The following is a 20,713-nucleotide window of genomic DNA, read 5'->3' on the forward strand; positions in this document are numbered from 1 at the left end:
AATCGCAAATTACAAAACGCGTGAAGCTTGTGTCAAATAAGTTTCCGTACTTTTTTTGTCAAGTGTGCTTTGTTTAAGGAAAAGCGTATAAACCGGCACGTTTTACAGGTTCAGCTCAGCTTTCTGTTGTTTTTAATGGTTATGGTTAATAATAGTTATCACGCCAAATTTAAAAGCAGAAGCAAATATACGCTTTAACGAAGTTAACTACTTGACGTTTCTCTAACTTGCATTTGGATGGTGCAAATTGCATCTGTCTGTGTCCAGCTCAGCTGTCAAACTGTTATCTGTTGATATGCGGTCCTTGAGCTATGTTCAGCGTGTTAGTTTGGATTTCACTGGAACCCTTTTGCAATTTGTCTTGGTGATGCGGACAATGACTCGGTAAAGTGTCAGCAGCTAAACAATTATTCAGGGATCTTTCCTTAGGTCCCATGTTTTCAGACATTGGCAATCCTTGCAAAAATGTGTGTAGTCTCAATGCTCACGGTGTTAGTGTATCCACCTCCTAGGGCCAGTTATACATATTGTAGGCGAACCAATGACATGTATCAACTTGTTTTTTTTATCAGTTATTTCCCCCTATGTGGCAACATATAAATCATTTTTCCGAAGTCGTAGACTTCACTTGCCCATTCATTGTCCAGCTGTGCCTTTCTAGTCCCTGTACTGTAAATAGCAACTCCTGCTTTAGAGGGTCTCTGACTCATTCCCTCCAGTCACGATAAGAGGGCTAAGAGTGAAATAGTAGATGCCATAACAGTACTCTTATCACGTTCCTTGATCTTCAGCATATTTATCACAACATGTCTTATATCTATGGAAACAAAATGTCCTGACTGTGACTACCCATGGCCTTGACACCAAAACCTTGACATTAACTGTGTTATTCTTTTTTAACAGCTGAATGAACTTATCGTGGGTGACACCAGTGGAAAGCTGCATGTGTACAAGAATGATGACTCCAAGCCTTGGATCACTAGAACATGTGTGGGCATGGTAAGTGGCTGCTTAGCGGGCATTTGATCACCCCTCTTTGAGTTTAAATGTCAGCACATTTAAGTACAACGGTAGTGGCATAAAAGAGGGAATTTGAACACCACTGCCTATTGGTATTTTAGCAGATTTAGACAAATATTTAATGAGTTATCTTTTTTTGTTTCTTTTTTAGCTCACCTGTGTTGGTGTTGGAGACATCTGCAACAAAGGAAGGGTGAGTGTGCAAAAACTGTGTATAGTCCTCCAGTCAGATGAGGAATATTTGTGTTTAATTTTCCCCTTGCATCCAATGAGTGCTATCACTAACTATTCACTTATCCATCAGAACTTTATAGTTGCTGTGGGTGCAGAGGGATGGTTTCACCTGTTTGACCTGTCTGCAGTGGGTGGAGCCAAGTCAGATTCATCCAGCCAGCAGGAGGCGCTATTCTCTGATGACCAGAAGCCCTGCTTCTCTCAGCACATTCCTGCCAACACCAAAGTCATCCTTATTAGTGACATAGGTAACCGCTCTGTTCTGCACCCATTTCGTCCTAGATGTAGGCAACCTCAATGCAATTGACTGCTTCTGTTTTGACTGCTTTATTCTCAACCGTGTGTGTGTGTGTGTGTGTGTGTGTGTGTGTGTGTGTGTGTGTGTGTGTGTGTGTGTGTGTGTGTGTGTGTGTGTACACGCTTTGCAGATGGGGATGGGCGCAGTGAGCTTGTAGTGGGCTACACAGACCGTGTGGTGAGAGTGTTTCGCTGGGAGGAGCCCACCGATTCTTCAGACCTGGGCTCTGGACAGCTGGTTCTGCTGAAGAAGTGGCTTCTGGAGGGACAGGTAGGTCTATACACAAACATGGAATATGTCAATCAAAGACTGGAAAAACTCCTGAGGGGTATCCTACGAAGTAATCTACTCAGGGTTTTCTAAAGCTTACCAGCTTCAGCTAGCTTTACATTCCAGCTCAGGCTTCATCCATACTACGACGGTGGATATTGTTTGTCCGCCTGCCACTGACTCTAGCAGGCTTGTAACTGCACATGCATGTTGCTCATGGCTAGTCGAACGCCAAACTCTTCATTGAGACAATGCTGAAACATTAATCCATGAATGAGTCAGTGCCACATTTTCATTTGTTCGGTAAATAAAAATGAAAGAAAATTTATTTTGCGAATGCAGCAGGCTATGGTTTGAAATAGGCTTTTAGAAGTGCTGTCTTTATTTTCTAACTTATCGTTAATGCCGTCTTTGGTGTGCTATCAATGCACAAGCAGCTTTTTTCCCACTCCAATTGATATTTGTTATTTATTAAGTCATACAAAAGTGTTACATTGCGTGAAGTTTAAAATGCATTCTATCATTACTAAATGTGTAATATGATATATTTTAACATTACTATTTTGTAACACACAATCTTTGCAAGAGGGAAGGAATCTGATTTACAGTAATTGGTCCTCAACTCGCGGCTCAGTCATTTCATTCAGGGTAAGTGGAGTTAGCCATGAGTTAGCCTGCCATGTAACAGGTTCCTTCTGAAGGATTCGTTGCCATAGAAATTGACCTGGCTAAAAGGTGATCCACTTTCTTATGACCAGTTAACCTGAGTTGAACTCAGAGTTGACCAAAGTTAACTCACTAACTCCTCAAACCTGCTTCGTAGGATACCCCTCTGGCCCTACATATAAACCACACAAAATACTGGATGATTTCACATCCTGTACAGTGTACACTCTACTATTTCTAATCCATGATTTCCTCCTGTGACAGGTGGACAGCCTGTCAGTGAACCCTGACCCCGAGGGTCTTCCTGAACTGATGGTGTCCCAGCCTGGCTGTGGCTATGCCATCCTGCTGTGCACATGGACACAACAGGGCTTCTCTGAGGCGGGGCCTGGGGAGGAGGCCCCACCCACTCCTGGCAGGTACAGACCACTGGACATGCAGAGGACCTATTGCATATATTGATACATACAGTACACAGTAGTAGACATGTAACATAGCTTTGGCTGTCTAATGATAGATAAGCTGTGCCAGTTCATGTTGGTATCGTCCTGTGTTTGTAATGTGCCTTTCACAGCGAGGGTCCCGCCAGAGACGTCATTCTGCATCTGACCACTGGTCGGATCCACAACAAGAACGTCTCCACTCATCTCATCGGGAGCATAAGCAGAGGCTCCAAAGGAGACTCCTCTAAATGCGGCCTGTTTGCCCTCTGCACTCTAGATGGTAAGTGTCTTAGTTAAGTTGTTCAGAAGAGCACCGCTGCGTCATTCACTAATTACACCACTGACCTTTTGTACTCAGTCCGTCTCATAACGGAATCCTAATGAGGATGTGTTCAGATAGGACATGTTAACAACACGGCAGTCAATTATCTTCTAAAATAATGAGCGACATTTTTTACATTTATGTAGTTCTGTCCTTGAGCTGTTGTCTATTAATGTTCTGTATTATGTCATGTTTCATGTTTTGTGTGGACCCCAGGAAGCGTAGCTGCTGCTTTTGCAACAGCTAATGGGGATCCTAATAAAATACCAAAAATCATAACCTCACTGGGCTCAGCAAAAAAAAAAGAGGTACTTCCACTCTGCTGTTATGTGAGTTTTTCATAGTGATGATGAGCAGATCGAAGGTTTATATGACTTGTCGTTGTGGAGATACCTGGCTGATCTGTTTATCTCAAAAGCAATGACCCTGTATATTAATCCTCCTTATAGAACCTGAACATGTCTGACAGGCAGTGTATCTGCCAGCTCACAGAGCTGCCTAGCCTGCTCCGCTGCCCCCTTAAGGTGAAAAGGAAGACCATTCTTACTCTCACCAATTAATGTTTTTAACAAGGTCACTCAGAACTAGGAAAGGCATGTAGAAGGGAGGGAGGTGTTGTGGGTCTGTGTTACCAGAGGAGACTGGTTTGTTGTAGTTGAGCAGGCTGAGCAGGCTGAGGGCCTTGTGAGCTCCTGGAGAGACTATCAATATTTAAAGAAGAGGGGAACCAATATGATTATCTTACTAGAGAGTCTGGGCCAGTCACAGATACGCTAATAATGATGCTGCAAGAGATGGCTTGACATGCCTGTGTGACCTAATTAGGATCAACGTTTGAGGAATGTTGAGGGAATAGTGAAATGTAACCACATCATATTTCAGCCATTTTATTTAAACAATTCTACATTTAAGGTTGGAAAAACAGGTGACTTATGATGTTGCAGTTTAAATTGAAGACGATTTTTCCAAGTATTTGGATTTAGATTCAAAGCTTGTTGGTGTTTGCAGGAGAGATTGAGTGACAGAAATGGTGTTGAATAAAGGTTACCTTCAATTTTGCCCTATTTCCTTGCTTCGAACTCAGGGATGGAGACATTTAGATGACTATGCTGGGGTCTGTCACTCAGAGTGCTGCTATAACCATAAAAATAATTCATTCCATTTCTATGGCTTTAATGTTTTCCTTAACCCTGTGAGAACCAGTGATCTGCAGGTCTTGGGTTGTTTAAGTTCTGTGTTTTTTCTCAGACTGTTGTATTATATGCAGTTTAAACAATACTCTTGATGCCATTAACAATATTAAGCATAAAATGTTAGTCATTTTTAGTATGTGAATTGTGTGTTTTTCTGTTCCAGGCACACTGAAACTGATGGACAGTTCAGAGCAGTTGAAGTGGTCAGTGCAGGTGGCTCACCAGCTCTTTGCTCTGCAGAAGCTGGACGTCACAGTGAGTTAACAAACACAATATACGTTTTTATAGTGACTGTCTGTGCCCGTGTGGTTTTTGACATTGTGACTGTGCCTCTGTCTTCAGGGCGACGGCAGAGAGGAGGTGGTGGCGTGTGCCTGGGATGGTCAGACCTACATCATCGACCACAACCGCATGGTGGTGCGATTCCAGTTTGACGAGAACGTCAATACTTTCTGTGCAGGTGAGATCTCATTCTGAACCACTCATTCCTGTCAGATCCCTCACCTATGTACACCTGATTTACGTGATGACTAAGCAAATGATATAGACAGTATTAGTACAGTTTCCAGCTCATGTCACCATTAGATGGCAGTATTGGACTTCAGGCTCACATAAACAAGCTTCATCGTCTGGATCTCCGTCTATCTTGCTCTCTGTCAAATGCTGTCTCTCCAATTTCTGCACGAGCCCCAGTGCCTCTCTGAGAGCAGAGCGAGATCATATTGTTATCTAATACGAGGATTAAAGAAATGGCCAAGATAATCGAATCAAAAAAATGTAATAATGTCATATGCTTCGTAAACAACAGGTGTAGAGTAACAGAGAAATGCTTACTTACGGGCGCTTTCCAACAGCGCAGAGAATAGAAAGTAAAGAATAATAACACAAGGAATAAATGCAGAATGTGTAACGATGAGGCTATGTTGGAGCTACAGACAGGACTTCAAGCACACTGCCTGCATTCTACAGTGCTATCAGAGTCAGTGTGTGAACAACACACACTCAGGGGTCATCCATGCTTTGTCTCTGTGGTCATTGGAGTGCATTAGCTCAGCCTCACCACTGTTGGCATTGCTTGAGAAACACGCGTTATTATAGGCCAGTGTCCACTAAAAACTGCATCGTTGATTAAGGGCTTGTAAGTAAGCATTTCATGGTAAGGTCTGCACCTATTATATTTGGCGCATGTAACAAATAACATCTGATTTTATTTATTTGATTTGAACAATCCCATTTCAAAGCATCTCCTATTGTCACTGAATGTATATTTTACTGTAATGACTAGGGCCTGGAGTTTTTCCTGATTAGGACATGTGATTAGGGAAAACTCAGGCCCCTAGTCATGGAATATTTGCTTATGTCCATTCAAAATGGCCTTCTTCCCTGTGGTTGTCTGATCAGCCTTACATTTTGGTGTTTAACAGGTCAGTACACTTGTAAGGATGGCAAGAACAGCCCCTGTCTGGTGTACGTCAGCTTCAACCACAAGATTTATGTTTACTGGAGGGTGGAGCTGGAGCGCATGGAGCCCACCCACCTCCTTAGGGTCCTGGAGGAGAGGCCAGAGTTCAAGGCCCTGCTGGAGCAACTGGGAGTGGGTGAGTTGGAGTTAAACAACAATGTAAACCTAAAAGCTACTCGCACTCAAACCATATCAAGAAAAAATGAAGTAGGTCTAACCTCATCCCCAGGCTCATTACTAGGGAGAGCCAACAGGTGGACTAAGTAGGTCGAAATACAAAAATGATTTTAAATGTAATTTAATTAGACAGCAGCACCAGGTAGAACGCTCCTGGGTTTGCCTGTCCACCATTTTGTTTAGTTCCCCATTAACTCAGCTATTGCTACCTGACACATAAACAGTGCATCTACAGTTCTGTGTTCATGTACTCTAACTCAACTCGTCCAAATGTATGTGAAGCCTGTCCCTGCCAGCAGACTGTTGTTCTGATGAGTGACTGGAGTATTTCTAGAGGCAGGGGCTGTAATCCAGGGGACCACTCTCTCTTCATCTCTCTCTCTCTCTCTGCCTCTCTTCTTCGCTCTCTCTATCCCAGGGGAATTCTCTCTCAGCAGGCTAGCAACACTGTCAAAGGGCTGCCCAGATTCACAAACACATCACACACGCACACACACCCTCGCACGCACACACGCACACACGCACTGAGGGACACATACAGAGAATTCATCACACAGCTGCTCATTATAGGATGTGGGTGGAAATACACAGGACAGACTGGGGATATATATTATACGTATATATTGTGAATAGAGAGAAATAGTAATGGTGTCTTTTTGTAGGCACTCTGCCATGGTTAGTTGGGAAAAGCCTATTGGCAAATGAAAGGAGTTTTTGTAGGGTTTTTGGATAAACGCAGAAAATAAAGTCAGTGGTCAACACAGGCTTAAGAGATCTTATACGTTTTGTTCTATGAGATAATCTTCATCAGCTAATGTCACTTTTTGTGAATTCTGAAGCATTTATGTAATTTAAAAAAGCATGTTAAGCACATTAAAGGTTTCGTAATTCATAAAGGTCATGTTAACTGACTGATGAATGAATGAATGAATGAATGAATGACTGATACTATCTCATAGAACAAAACGTATAGGAACTCCTAAGCCTGTGTTAAACTCAGACCTTATTTTCGGCGTTTATCCCAAAACCCCCTTCTTTCCCCATTCATTTCTCCCATAGAAACGAACCAGAGGTAACTCATTTCTGGTTTTTAGGACTACATGCTGTCGAGTCTATTCATGCTTAGCTTTCTGCTCCATGAGCACCATCTCCATCTGTCCCTGGCCTGTCCCACTAATGAATGACATAGACTGCACTACATAATACAGTAGCTAGCTTCCTGTCTGTTTGTGTTGCATATGCATGTACTGTGTGAGTGTGCATGTGTACTATACTCTGTCTGCTCTGCATGGCCCTCTCTGTAGGAGCCAGTAGCTGCTGTGCTCACAGAGTGACAGATGGTCCAGCTACCTGACACCAGTGGAGGCTGCTGAGGAGAGAACGGCTCATAATAATGTCCGGAACAGAGCAAATGGAATGGCATCAAACACCTGGAAACCATGTTTGATGTATTTGATACCATTCCACTGATTCCACTCCAGTCATTACCACGAGCCCGTTCTCCCCAATTAATGTGCCACCAACCTCCTGTGCCTGACACTGACAGCTTCTATATAAACACTGCCATCCTGGCTACAGGGCAGACACGCTGTTGAACTGTCTCCTGTTTCGACAACACAATGACGCACTAGCAGGGCAAATCAATTTGGCCCACAGAAATCATTAATCCGTACTTGAATCCCTTAATTAGCCTCTTGATTGAATCAAAGGTCCGGTGAGCTGACTGCTTGCCTAAATGCATAAATGCAGGCTCTCACAGATTGCTTTTTTCCCCCCAATGTTTTTATTGTTGTTTTTGATTATATAGTCTGCAGATAGCCATTTTAGGTAGGCCTTATTCATAAAAGAAAATGACTGATGACAGATATCCTAACGGCAACTAAGCCTAGTAGCTTCCTGTTCCTGCAGCGTGTGTTAATAATTGAGCCTCTGGGTGTGTTGGTGCTCCTCGCTGCGATTTCAGAGAACTGTTACCTAACTCATCATGAGACACATAGTGGTCATGGAGACCGAGGGCTGAAGAGGGAGAGGGGTTAGGGACAGAGGGAGAGAGAGAGCGAGGGGGTAGGGAGAGAGAGGGGGGGGGGGGGGGGGGTTGGGAGAGAGAGAGGGAGGGAAGGGAAAGGGGGTTGGGAGAGGGAGGGGAAAGGGGGTAGGGAGAGAGGGGGTTAGGAGAGAGCGAGGGAGGGGAAAGGAGGTAGAGAGAGAGAGCGAGAGAGAGGGGGTTGGGAGAGAGCGAGGGAGGGGAAAGGGGTAGGGAGAGAGAGATAGAGAGAGATAGTGATGTTAGTGGGGAAGAAAGAGAGGGGGAGAGGGCAATATAGGGTTTGGAAGAGAGAGGGAGTGAGGGAGAGGCTCAAAGAGAGGGAGATGTTAGAGAGAGAAAAAGAGCGACAGACGAGATCTACTGAAGCTAGAGAGAGGGAGGTCCTTCTGGCTAAACCCAGCTAGCAGTGTGACATCAGCTTATTGCTGATAGATAGCGCTGCCTGTGTGTTTGTAGCTGTCGCCTGTCACCAAGTCTGAGTTCCACACACAATGGTACACATCTTCACCCACCCCCATCACAAATAACAACCAAACACATCCCCCTTCTCTGACTCTGTCGACAGAACTGAGATATTATATATGAGTCATTTGCTTAATAACAAGGAAGGGGGTAAAGTAAATGTAGCTATGGTGTGTTTTATGTTGTCTATCTAGAAGCTTCTTTTCTCTGACTTCACACTGTGTGAGAATGCAGGATTATTATGGCTGTTGCTGTACAGGTAAAAGCAAGGTGTCGTGAGGAGAGAGGCATATTTGTTATACCTGTGGGGACTTTTATCTCTCTCTGCTTGTGTTTATTTCAGCAGTAAATGAATAGACTGAGTGTCTTCTCAGCGGCGTTGCCATGCAGATGGTATTTACATTGTACCACCACTCCCAGGTGTTTTACTGTTGCAAACTAAAACATTTATGTTAAGTGAACCTGTGTACCTGTCTGCAGTATGTCATTACTATGTAAATATGTGTTTTAACAACACTTATAAAGTTGTACCCTCAACAAGAAAGCGAGGACATGCAGCTACTACATACTACCTGTGTGCATTTCTTGATTTAACATCCTGCCCTAATGCATTTTCATGAAGGGGCGAGCTACGTGAATGGTCCATCCGTAATGCATGCCATCCTGCTTCTGCATGATGATGTCACACTTTCTGCTTTGCCTTCACTAAGCAACCATTGTCATGCTTTCTAAACTCCCCAGTCTAAGTGAATGCAGGTAGAAGAGCTTCACAGAGCAGCAGGGAGCTCCTGCATTGGCTCAGCTGGGATGTATTATTCATCTAAAACAGTGCTCTCATCTACATTTCATAACCCACTCTGACTCAACCCCACTAAAGACAGAGTTGAATACAGAGCAGTCCCAGCTCCCTCAGAGGGATTCGAACCTGTAACCTTTAGATCAGAAGGCTCCCATACCGCCAGAGGACAGACGGGTCATATGATCAGTATCTGATCAAAGATCAAGGGTCATGGCCATCATTTGTGTCTCTGACAGACGCCGAGGACACGGAGGCCGTGAGAGAACTGGTGGGAGACACGCTGTATGGACACTTGCTGAAGAAGCTGGCCGGATAAAAAAAACATGACCCTCACCTCTCCCCCCCCCTCTCTTTTTCTCCTCATTAATGTAAATACTCTGAATAAAGGCTGAATCACACACTGACTGTTAGTTGTCTCATGTTTTTGGTAGAATCCTATTATGAAACGTGTCTGTTTTGCCTAGCTCAGCTTGTATCTATTTCATGCTGTCTCACTGTCTCAGATCTCCCCTCTGGCATAGTTATTTGTATTCCATGCACCAGACTAGTTTAGAAATAGGGTCTAGAAGACACATTGAAGTGATATATGCTCATGGATATGGGTACGCAGACCCACGAGCCACTGCGGCCCCTCATGATGAGTTCAGTTTTTTTGTGGCCCCCACCCCCATCAAAGTTGCCCATCCCTGCCCTAAGGCAATGTGCTAGTTTGACAGAGTTAATGTAGCGATAGGTTCAACCACCAATATTAATTCCCGGCTTTTGATCTTGTAAGTTATCCCAAATGTCAACCATTTTAGTCCGATTCTTTCTGTCTTTTTGTTCTGTAATCGTTGATCCTCAAAAATCTGGAGTGGTACTGATGTTACATAATACTAACAGCGTTATGTAACTTGACCATCGCCGTGGCAGCAAGACTGTACTCTTGTTTGTCAGTTATGTATTGCAGAGGACTTCTAAGTAGAGGCAACAAGTAAACACTAGCTGACTGCTGGATGGGTCTATAGGGGAATTCCCCTGTCTCCCAAAGGGAAGATCCTATATCAGGCTCTAGTCTGTCTACTCTGGTTCTCATGCATTATAAATGTGGAGGACTCAGTGGCTGCCCAAAGTGTGTGTGGGGGACTCTTAGTGAGAGAGTGTGTGTGCGCGTGCGTGTGTGTGTCTACACTCTGGGCTCAGGTGTCTCTTGTGTAGCATACTCTGGAGCTCTCCTGCCCTTGAGATGATGGGTCAAGGCCCTGCAGTGCTGTATGTACCAAAGCTCAGGGACACATTTTTCATCTGTTTAGTTTCACTTCTCCAGGTTAGAAGTTACATACAGGTAGCTGCCAAAATAAGGGAAACCCTTGTAAATGACGGATACGAAGTGTATTGAAAGCAGGTGCTTCCACACAGGTGTGGTTCCTGAGTGAATTAAATGTTTAACATCCCATCATGTTTAGGGTCATGTATAGATATGCTGGGCAGGCCATTATGTTGGCCACCGTCGTGCCAAGGTGCATTGATGCTGTTCTTGCTTGTGGTGGCCCATGCCCTATTAAGACACTTTATGTTGGTGTTTCATTTATTTTGGTAGTTACCTGTACGCTCATTAAGGTATTTAATGAACCGGCGATGGGAACTGTAGAATGACGTGTGTTCTTTGTCCTCCTTCCTCCCTGTTAATCATTATATTAATGGGTCTTGCCAGGCGGTTGAACAAGTTATGTGATCATGTTTTTAAGTTGATCGTTGCTCCCATTACTGTGGCATGAGAAATACAACGCTGATATATGCCCTTATATGTAGCCGGCCCATTGGTCAGCAGCATTCCTATCAGCTTTGTCGAGACTTGTTCCTGTTTTGACCGTTAATGGTCAAACGGTTGGCACGTCAGTGTGTCACGCTGGTTCCCAGGACCTGTGTCTCTGTGCGTCAACACTGAAGGGACAGCAAAACACTGCCTTCTATAACTGGTTTCCACTTGGGCTCGACATTTGACTCCATCTGCCGACTAAGGCTTCTGACTGCAGTCCAAGTACTTGCTACCTTATGTGGTTATTCAGTATATAAAATCTTCGAATGTTATGTTCTTAAGTGTTTGTCTGTCTACTTTATGTAGACGTGTGTCAAGCCCCAGAAAATAGAGTAATGTCAAGACAAGCAATCGGTTCCATATTTAATTATTTCCCACATAGGACACCCCTGGCCTGGTATAATAAATGCAACATGGAGGAGTGGGATGGATCCTGTGTGAATTTGACCTTTGCCCTGATATTTCTCCGAAGCAGTCAGGCTTGATGTTACACTATCTAATACAGAAGCAGCAGACGGATGACCCTGGGAACTGACCCCCCAAGGGTAATGTCCCCGCAGGCAGTGTGTGTGTGTTTGTGTATATTTAAGAAAAGGAGCTATTCTTTTCTCCACTCTCCTGTAGTTTTTACAGTTATATTCATAGTCAGCGTTGACATCTGTTTAGTTTCACTTGTCCAGGTTAGAAGTTAGAACTTGTCACATACGTTCATTAGGGAATTTAATGAACCGGCGATGGGAACTGTAGAATGACGTGTGTTCTATGTCCTCCTTCCTCCCTGTTAATCATTATATTAATGGGTCTTGCCAGGCGGTTCAACAAGTTTTGTGATTATGTTTTTATGTTGATCGTTGCTCCCATTACTGTGGCATGAGACAAACAACACTTTTTTTTGACTGTGTGTAATGGATGAAGGACTTTTGTCTCAGAGATAGAGAATGTTATCATTTTAATGTGCTTCCACAGAGCATGGCTACCGGGTTAATGTAATCATAGGAAGGTTGAACAACTGTGATGAAACAGAATGGTGAGGCTATCATCAGAGCCGGGGTCTATGAAAACTAACAGCATGACGTTTCTAAACACCCCCTACAGGTGATTGGCCTATAATGGATGCATTTGTATAATTTTAAATGAAGGATAATCATGGAATATACAAAACATTTTGTCTGCTGTTATTGAAGTTGCTTTGCAGCATGTCATTTGATTTACACTACATAATATCATTTTGGGCAAATTATCAACAGCTATAATGATCTTAGAAGAAAGGGGTACATTTAATTTCATTACAAATTATAATACAAATTATAATAATGAAGTTATAATTGAAGTTAAAGCTGAAGGGGAAAAAAATCTGATATGGAGTTGAAGGCATTAGGCTATAAGAGCTTTATCCAACATAAAAGGGTTTGGAAAAATTTCCCTTTGAGTCCATCTAAGCTCAAAGACATGGCTAAAAATATGTACTGTAGGAAATAGCATCTTCTCTATGACTGAAAAGAAAATCGTCCTATTCTGAAAACTGACAGCCACCCCTCGTACAAACAGCCTTTACGGAAGAACCACATGAACTTCACATGTGACCTTGTGTTGTCACATGTTATCACATTAACTTAACATATGTGTAAATGTGATCACATGTGAAATGTTCCAAAAACACATGATTTCACATGTGAAATTTCATGTGAAATCATGTGATTTTTCACATGTCAAATCATTATTTTTTTCTGTAAGGGAGTATCCCCCTCAAATCCTTCACTTTCGCCATCAGGTCACTCGGTTGTCATGACAGTCTCCTCACACGGCTAATAGTATAGAGTGGTTAATAATAATAATAATAATGATATGCCATTTAGCAGACGCTTTTATCCAAAGCGACTTACAGTCATGTGTGCATACATTTTTACGTATGGGTGGTCCCGGGGATCGAACCCACTACCCTGGCGTGCTCTACCAATTGAGCTACCGAGGTTGGCTGCGGGTCAATCTGCCCAGATAGCACGTGACACTAAAGAAGCCCCCCTTCCCTCCCGTCCTTCACCCTGGTCACTAGGACTGGGACTGATTCATGTTCCAGTTCAGCCATCATTGTCCCTTCAAGGTCTCTGCTCTATCAAACACTGTATATCTCTATAGGCCATCAAGTGTCCCTGATGTGAGGGGCTCTGTCTCCTCCACGGCCCCCACCATGCCATTTGACACAGCTGAATGGCATCCAATTCCGTTGCGGTGTCGAGCTTAATACTTCACCATTTCATAAACTCATGATCCCCCCGGGGGTTTGATGCAGGATGAATGACACAAGTGGCCATTTTAATAAGCGGCGCGTTTTATCACAGCGGCGAGGATTTCAAACACAGCGTGTCCACCAAGCGTGGCGTGCATATTGATGTGAATGTCAGTGTAATGTTTTTTTTATTAACCATGATGTTCCTGTGGTACTGCTAGTCAGTGTGTAGAGAGCATGTTTCATTACAGACCGGAAGGAGTCATGTTGCTGTCTGTGGGAGTGGGACCTCTCCCTGTGGGATTTTCCACTGTGTCATTCCGCATGCTGTGTGTGTGTGTTTGTGTTTGTGTGTGTGTGTGGCCCGATTAATATTCCCCCAGCAGCTCTCCCTGGGCTCAGGCAGCAGTAAGCTGGGGCTGTTCGTGACCACCCTCCAGGTACCCACAGGAGAACCCTATGCGTGCCAGACAGAATCATCACTTCACCACAGCAGTGAGAGATGGAGAGATTGAGGGAGGGAGGGATAGAGATGGAGAGTGAGGAGGAATAGAAACCCAAAGAGCAATTTCTCTTTGACAGGCAGGACAAATCATCACATTGTGAGTTGACATACAGAATACAGACAGACAGACAGGGTTGGTGGGGTGGTGGAGAACCTGTCTGTTTATTATCAGATCTATTACAACAGGAGCAGGTAACATGTCAATTATAATACTGTATGAAGCCTCATAACCTGGCCCTGGACAGAAATAGGATTCTCATTCCCCCTGCCACAGCATCTTATAATCTTATCCCTCCAATATATTTCATACCCTTTATATAGACGGGATTATTGATTTCAAAAGAGATTATAATTGAATTGGGGAGCTGCCATATGTGATGAGGCGATACCTTGTCTTTGTGTCAACACTGGCCCGCAATTTTGACTGCAATTGTGCTTTCTTGTACATGATTTGAAACAACACTTTTATTTCAATTGCCATAGTTACACTATTCAGCCTGGCAATGCTTAAAAGCAATGAAGGCTCTTCCATTAATGACCGGTTGGACACAGTCACACATTGACCATCTTTCATCAGTGTAATGCCTATGTAACCTGAGATAGACCCCATGTGTAGTGATGAAGACTCAGAGAGAGATTGCTCTGACACTCAGTGTGTAATGGTTCAGTGAGTGGGAGTGTTATTTCAGCATTTCCTCCAGTGTGTCTGAGTATGTCCCCTGCTCTGAAGAGGAGATGGGCTTTCTGAGCCTCTCTCCTTCCAGTAAGTGAGAATTGTCTCCGGTACAGTGTCTATTTGTGGAGGTGTGAGGGTGTCCTAAAATGGACACCGTACTCCAGGTCTGAGGGGAGAGACTTCAGAAGTGGCTAGACTTTGTGGGAGCCAAAAGAGAGTTAGATGCCTCACTGATGCCTCTAGCGTCATGTATTTTTAACCATATGACCAACAGAATCACAAGTGAGCAATAATAATATAATATAAAATAATATGCCATTTAGCAGACGCTTTTATCCAAAGCGACTTACAGTCATGTGTGCATACATTTTAATAATAATACACTGTTTTCTGTTTTGTTCACAGCAGTTTTCAAGTAATCAAGCAAGAAAATAGCTGGGCGGAAGTCCGGAGGTGTCAAAACCCCCGAAAAGTACCATCAGTAGAGAGCACCATTACTATATCTGTTTCCTGTGTTCAACATTTACACCTTTGAATTATGCCGTTGTTCTCTGCAGAGGAACAAATGATGTGGCGAGTTAGAGCTGTGACAGGATGTGGCCTGTGCACTGACTCCAAAGGAAAGTTGCAGTTTTGCACAGATGACTATGCTTTGGGTTATCTGTAGGGGGCTCGGGGGGCGTACTGTACCCGGCTTTGATATAATGTAGCTCCGCAGTGTGCCTTCTCTCTGTGTGTCTACGCTTTGTGTTTAAACCTAGAATAAGCCAGGGACGTCCCATGGCTCAGGTGACACAGTTACTGAGAGACAGACAGTCCTGATGAGATTAATGGACTTGGCAGTTTTGTGACAAGACCGCTGATATACAGAATTAAATCCCAAATGATGCAGGAGTCTCAGTCATAGAACAGACAGCAACAGCAGCACAGGAAAAAAGCTTTTTAAATTGACACTGATCTCTTTAGACGTTTCCTTAACTGAGGTCCATTTATCTTCCAAATTTGACATTAGCAATGTTATTCTGAAACCTGTGTACTGGAGTACCTGTTATTATTCCAGCAGCACTGTGGACATGGATAACAGTGAGAAAATTGTATCTTGTGACAGCCTTAACATTGAAGCTGATTTGGTTCTGAGACCTCTGCTAGTAGCATTGTTTTGGGCTTGTAGTCCTTCGCAGTCATATATAGAGATACATCTGTGTAAAATGTATGGCTCTGCAGAGCACCTGGGGGCTGGGCTGGTATGGGGGATAAACAAACAGAGGCAGCCTGCCTCCCTGGTTCCTCTCTGATAAGGGGTGGGAGCATGTGTAACAGGGTTGGTTATGTTTCCACTTGCCACTGCAGAAATATGTATTAGATGTTTATGTATTCCTAATGGTTGGTTGAATTGACATATTATGCCATTGGTCATGTTTGCAGATAGGGGGAGATCGCGAAACGTCAATTCTTCCCAGTCTGATATTGACATGAAAGTGATAGGTCACGTTCTGAAATAGTGCATTCTATTTACAATGTGTACGAGTTCACTATGTACATTTCCATGTATATATACAGTACCAGTCAAAAGTTTGGACACACCTCCTCATTCCAGGGTTTTTCTTTATTTTTATTATTTTCTACATTGTAGAATAATAGTGAAGACCTGGGCTCCCGAGTGGCGCAGCGGTCTAAGGCACTGCATCTCAGTGCTTGAGGCGTCACTACAGACCCCCTGGTTCGATTCCAGGCTGTATCACAACCTACCGTGATTGGGAGTCCCATAGGGCGGCGCACAATTGGCCCAGCATCGTCCGGGTTTGGCCGGTGTAGGCCATCATTGTAAATAAGAATTTGTTCTTAACTGACTTGCCTAGTTAAATAAAGGTAAAATAAATAAATAAATAAAATAAAACATCACAACTATGAAATAATACATATGGAATCATGTAGTAACCAAAAAAGTGTTAAACAAATCAAAATATATTTTATATTTGAGATTCTTCAAAGTAGCCACCCTTTGCCTTGATGACAGCTTTGCACACTCTTGGCATTCTCTCAACCAGCTTCATGAGGTAGTCACCTGGAATGCATTTCAATTAATAGGTGTGCCTTGTTAAAAGTTAATTTGTGGAATTTCTTTCCTTCTTAATGCATTTGAGCCAATCAGTTGTGTTGTGACAAGGTAGGGGTGGTATACAGAAGATTTGGTAAAAGACCAAGTCCATATTATGCAAGAACAGCTCAAATAAGCAAAAAGAAACAACAGTCCATCATTATTTTAAGACATGAAGGTCAGTCAAGCCAGAAATGTCAAGAACTTTTGAAAGTTTCTTCAAGTGCAGTCGCAAAAAGTGCTATGATGAAACTGGCTCTCATGCGGACCGCCACAGGAAAGGAAGACCCAGAGTTATAAGTTCATTAGAGTTACCAGCCTCAGAAATCGGCAATTAACTGCACCTCAGATTGCAGCCCAAATAAATGCTTCACAGAGTTCAAGTAACAGACACATCTCAACATCAACTGTTCAGAGGAGACTGCGTGAATCAGGCCTTCATGGTCAAATTAATGCAAAGAAACCACTACTAAAGGACACCAATAAGAAACCCACGTTACAGCCTTATTGTAAAATATATGAAATTGTTTTTTTTTAATACATTTGCAAAAATGTCTAAAAACCTGTTTTCGCTTTGTCATTATAGGGTATATTGTGTGTAGATTGATGAGGGAAAAAAAGTATTTAATCAATTTTAGAATAAGGCTGTAACATAACAAAATGTGGAAAAAGTCAACCGGTCTGAATATTTTCCAAATGCACTGTGTATATGTGTGTGTGGTACCTGTTAGATATTGCAGGCTTCCTGGGATGTGCTTTTGTATGTTATTGCTGTAAGAGCGAGTTAGCTAGCCTGCTCTAATTGTAATGGTCGCATAAGCTCCCTGCTTATTCACAGTTATTTCCATGCTAACACACAAATCACAAATCTACAGCCATCAACATATTGTTGGTCCTGCACATCTAATGTGCTTCCTTGTGTCTATCGTCAGGTACTTACATTTATTGTATTTTGTACTATTTTTGTCATTGTTATGATATTTGATTACAAAATACCCAGTATGATAATGACATGCAAACGACTAACAATGAATCTACAGCCATCAACATACTGTTGTCCTTCATATCTAATTTGCTTACTTGTGTCTATCATCAGAATAAACACCAATCAACAGGGATTGCTGGCTGGATAGTCCTTTCTTTAAAAACACAACGCAATAGAGTTACATAGTACGATCACATCTGTTACACATGTTAGCATTAGCACAGGGACACAGCCAGCCAGGGACCTGCTCCCTGGTCAAAGGAGTCATCCCTCCAGGCCTCTAGCCCCCAGTCCCTCGCTGTGGGAACATCTGCTTTCTCTGCTGCACCAATATGAAAAGGCTATTTTTATAGCCACCGCGTACCAGAACAGGGAACAGCGACGTCACAGCAACACAACCACGAGAATATCAGAGCTACAAGTGGGTTATTAAAAAAGAAAATGGCAGCACAGTGACTCATGTTTTAGTTCAAGCTGAATATCCTCGCTTCTTCCCTCCAGTTGATCAGGTGGTGGATATTAGTGATACTGCTTGTGTTTTGAGCAGATAAATGGTTGTACTGTTAGCTTAGTCTTGTTTTTCCTCTTTAAGATGTGACTGGCACATCTTAGTCTTGGCATAGTAAATGTGTGCAAATTAGACCTATAAAAAACAGTAAGCATATCTAGCCAGAATACATCTTTTAATAGGCAGAGAAAATACTGTTCAGAAAAAAACGTTAATGTGTTTCATACATCGATTACCATCGCACAGCATATTAGGAAGTACACTAGTACGAAACATTGGCAATCTATTCGTGGGTGACCTCCGTAGAAAGAGCTAGAGGTCAGATGGATATTGGTACACAGTCTAGAGCATGGCACAGTCCAGGGCCCATATAAACAAAAAGTCTCAGAGTAGGAGTGCTGATCTAGGATCAGCTCCTTGTAATCTTATCCATTATGCTCCGAAAGGCATGACTAATCTGATATCAGCACCTACACAGGGTAGTCACTAGTTACCACAGCCACAAATACATAAACCCCTCCTATTAATACAATTCCTCAAATCTGATTTTAAATCTAACCGTAACCTTAACCACACTGCGAAACTTATGCCTAACCCTAACCTTAAATTAAGACCAAAAAGCTCATTTATGTTTTCATGATATCTTTTTGATATCCGTTCTGACTTTGTGGCTGTGATATCTAGTGGAAACCCCTACTCAGAGACTCTTTGAATACAGGTCCAGATGGTAAAAGCAGAACATGATGACCTTTCTGAGGGCTGCTGAAGCGCTCATCAATTTTCCACACAATGCGAATGGATCAAGGCAGAGTGTAATGCATGTTAGTGGGTAAGTAAGCATTTCACTGTAATGTCTGCACCTGTTGTATTCGGCGCATGTGGCCAATAAAATTTAATTTAATTTGATTATAGTGTGGCCTTTTGGCTCGCACACATGCCTGATTCACACCATAGGGTCAAACTGAACCAAGCCGAGCTGTACAGTCTGGGTTGGCATGGTTACGTATCCACCATAGTAGCTGGAACCGTGCTGTAAAGGATAATGAGAAATATTCAAGCCAGTTTCTGCGCTGTAGTCGACCCTGTATTGTGAAACTGTGAGTCAGGCAACAGGTAGAGGCCTGATGGTGATTCGGTGCCGGTGCGCCGGCCCTAGTAAAAGACCAAATCAGCAAACATGGCTTGTCAAAGTGAATAACGTACGTCAGCAAAAGTGGAACGAATGAGAAGAGGAAAAATTTACCAAGCAGATTTGTTTCCCGAACTGAATAAATTGAGAGAGAGAGCGAGAGAGAATATGCTTAAACAAACATCTATGAGGGCCTTGGCCCAGAGAGCAGCCTCAGAACAGAGTGATTAATGTCCCTGAAGAAGACGAGGGAAGGAAGGCAGCTGGGGTCGGCTCCGTCTTGGCAGCGCCCTCTGACCGGAGCTGGGAGGAGGAGAAGTAGATAGAACGTATCCCTTTTTCTTTCCCATGTGAAACACTAGCCACTAACCATATGGAAACAGAAAAGCCCCTCCTCGATTGACATGCACTCCGACACACACACACACAGTGCACATCACCAGTACGTACACACACTCGCACATCTCCTAGTCACACACACTGACACACTCTCACAGGAACACAAACATCCAGACGTATACAAAAGCAGACTTCTACAAAAAAAAATCATGCAGAATGTTGGAATGTTTGGATATTTTTTGCTGTGCGGTCCGTCTGACTAGCTCCAGGACTCTATTAACATTTAAGTGGATTTATTGAGAACTAGTTTTGATGTGGGTCATTGTGACATTATTAGGAGCACTCTTGAGAGAGAGAGAGAGAGAGAGAGAGAGAGAGAGAGAGAGAGAGAGAGAGAGAGAGAGAGAGAGAGAGAGAGAGAGAGAGAGAGAGAGAGAGAGAGAGAGAGAGAGAGAGAGAGAGAGAGAGAGAGAGAGAGAGAGAGAGAGAGAGAGAGAGAGAGAGAGAGAGAGAGAGAGAGAGAGAGAGAGAGAGAGAGAGAGAGAGAGAGAGAGAGAGAGAGAGAGAGAGAGAGAGAGAGAGAGAGAGAGAGAGAGAGAGAGAGAGAGAGAGAGAGAGAGAGAGAGAGAGAGAGAGAGAGAGAGAGAGAGAGAGAGAGAGAGAGAGAGAGAGAGAGAGAGAGAGAGAGAGAGAGAGAGAGAGAGAGAGAGAGAGAGAGAGAGAGAGCCTTCACCTGGCTGAAGACAGTTTGTTCAGGAATAGCAGTAGTTTCCTCACATCTCTTCCTGGATTCCCTGTCCTGAACAGGCTGATTCAAATGTTTCATAAGACTTGGAACAATTTAGAGGTTTTTCACCGTTTCTCTTGAGCACACATGAGAGGACATCTAGAAGACTATCACTCTGTAAACGGATGTGAGGGAGATATATATTTTTCCTCAAGGTTGAACTGAGTTTGGATTTCAAACAGTTTTGGCATTTAATTGATGATCAACGTAAAATTATTTTATACCTCCAAATCACAATATGTTCATTTCAAATGATAATCATTGTCTG

General features: G+C 43.1%; 1 pseudogene across 1 annotated transcript; it reads left to right on the top strand.

Moving 5' to 3' along the window:
- The first annotated feature begins 218 nt into the window (after nt 1-218).
- On the top strand, nt 219-9,796 carry LOC311117604 (KICSTOR complex protein ITFG2-like; annotated as a pseudogene). Its single transcript has 11 exons — nt 219-384; nt 904-999; nt 1,172-1,213; nt 1,325-1,502; nt 1,683-1,822; nt 2,753-2,907; nt 3,063-3,211; nt 4,610-4,701; nt 4,789-4,906; nt 5,871-6,044; nt 9,630-9,796. The product of its transcript is annotated as a KICSTOR complex protein ITFG2-like (transcript).
- Nucleotides 9,797-20,713: the final 10,917 nt, after the last annotated feature.

The sequence above is a fragment of the Coregonus lavaretus genome, assembly GCF_964263955.1.
Source record: "Coregonus lavaretus genome assembly, contig: HAP1_SCAFFOLD_5689, whole genome shotgun sequence".
NCBI lineage: Eukaryota > Metazoa > Chordata > Actinopteri > Salmoniformes > Salmonidae > Coregonus > Coregonus lavaretus.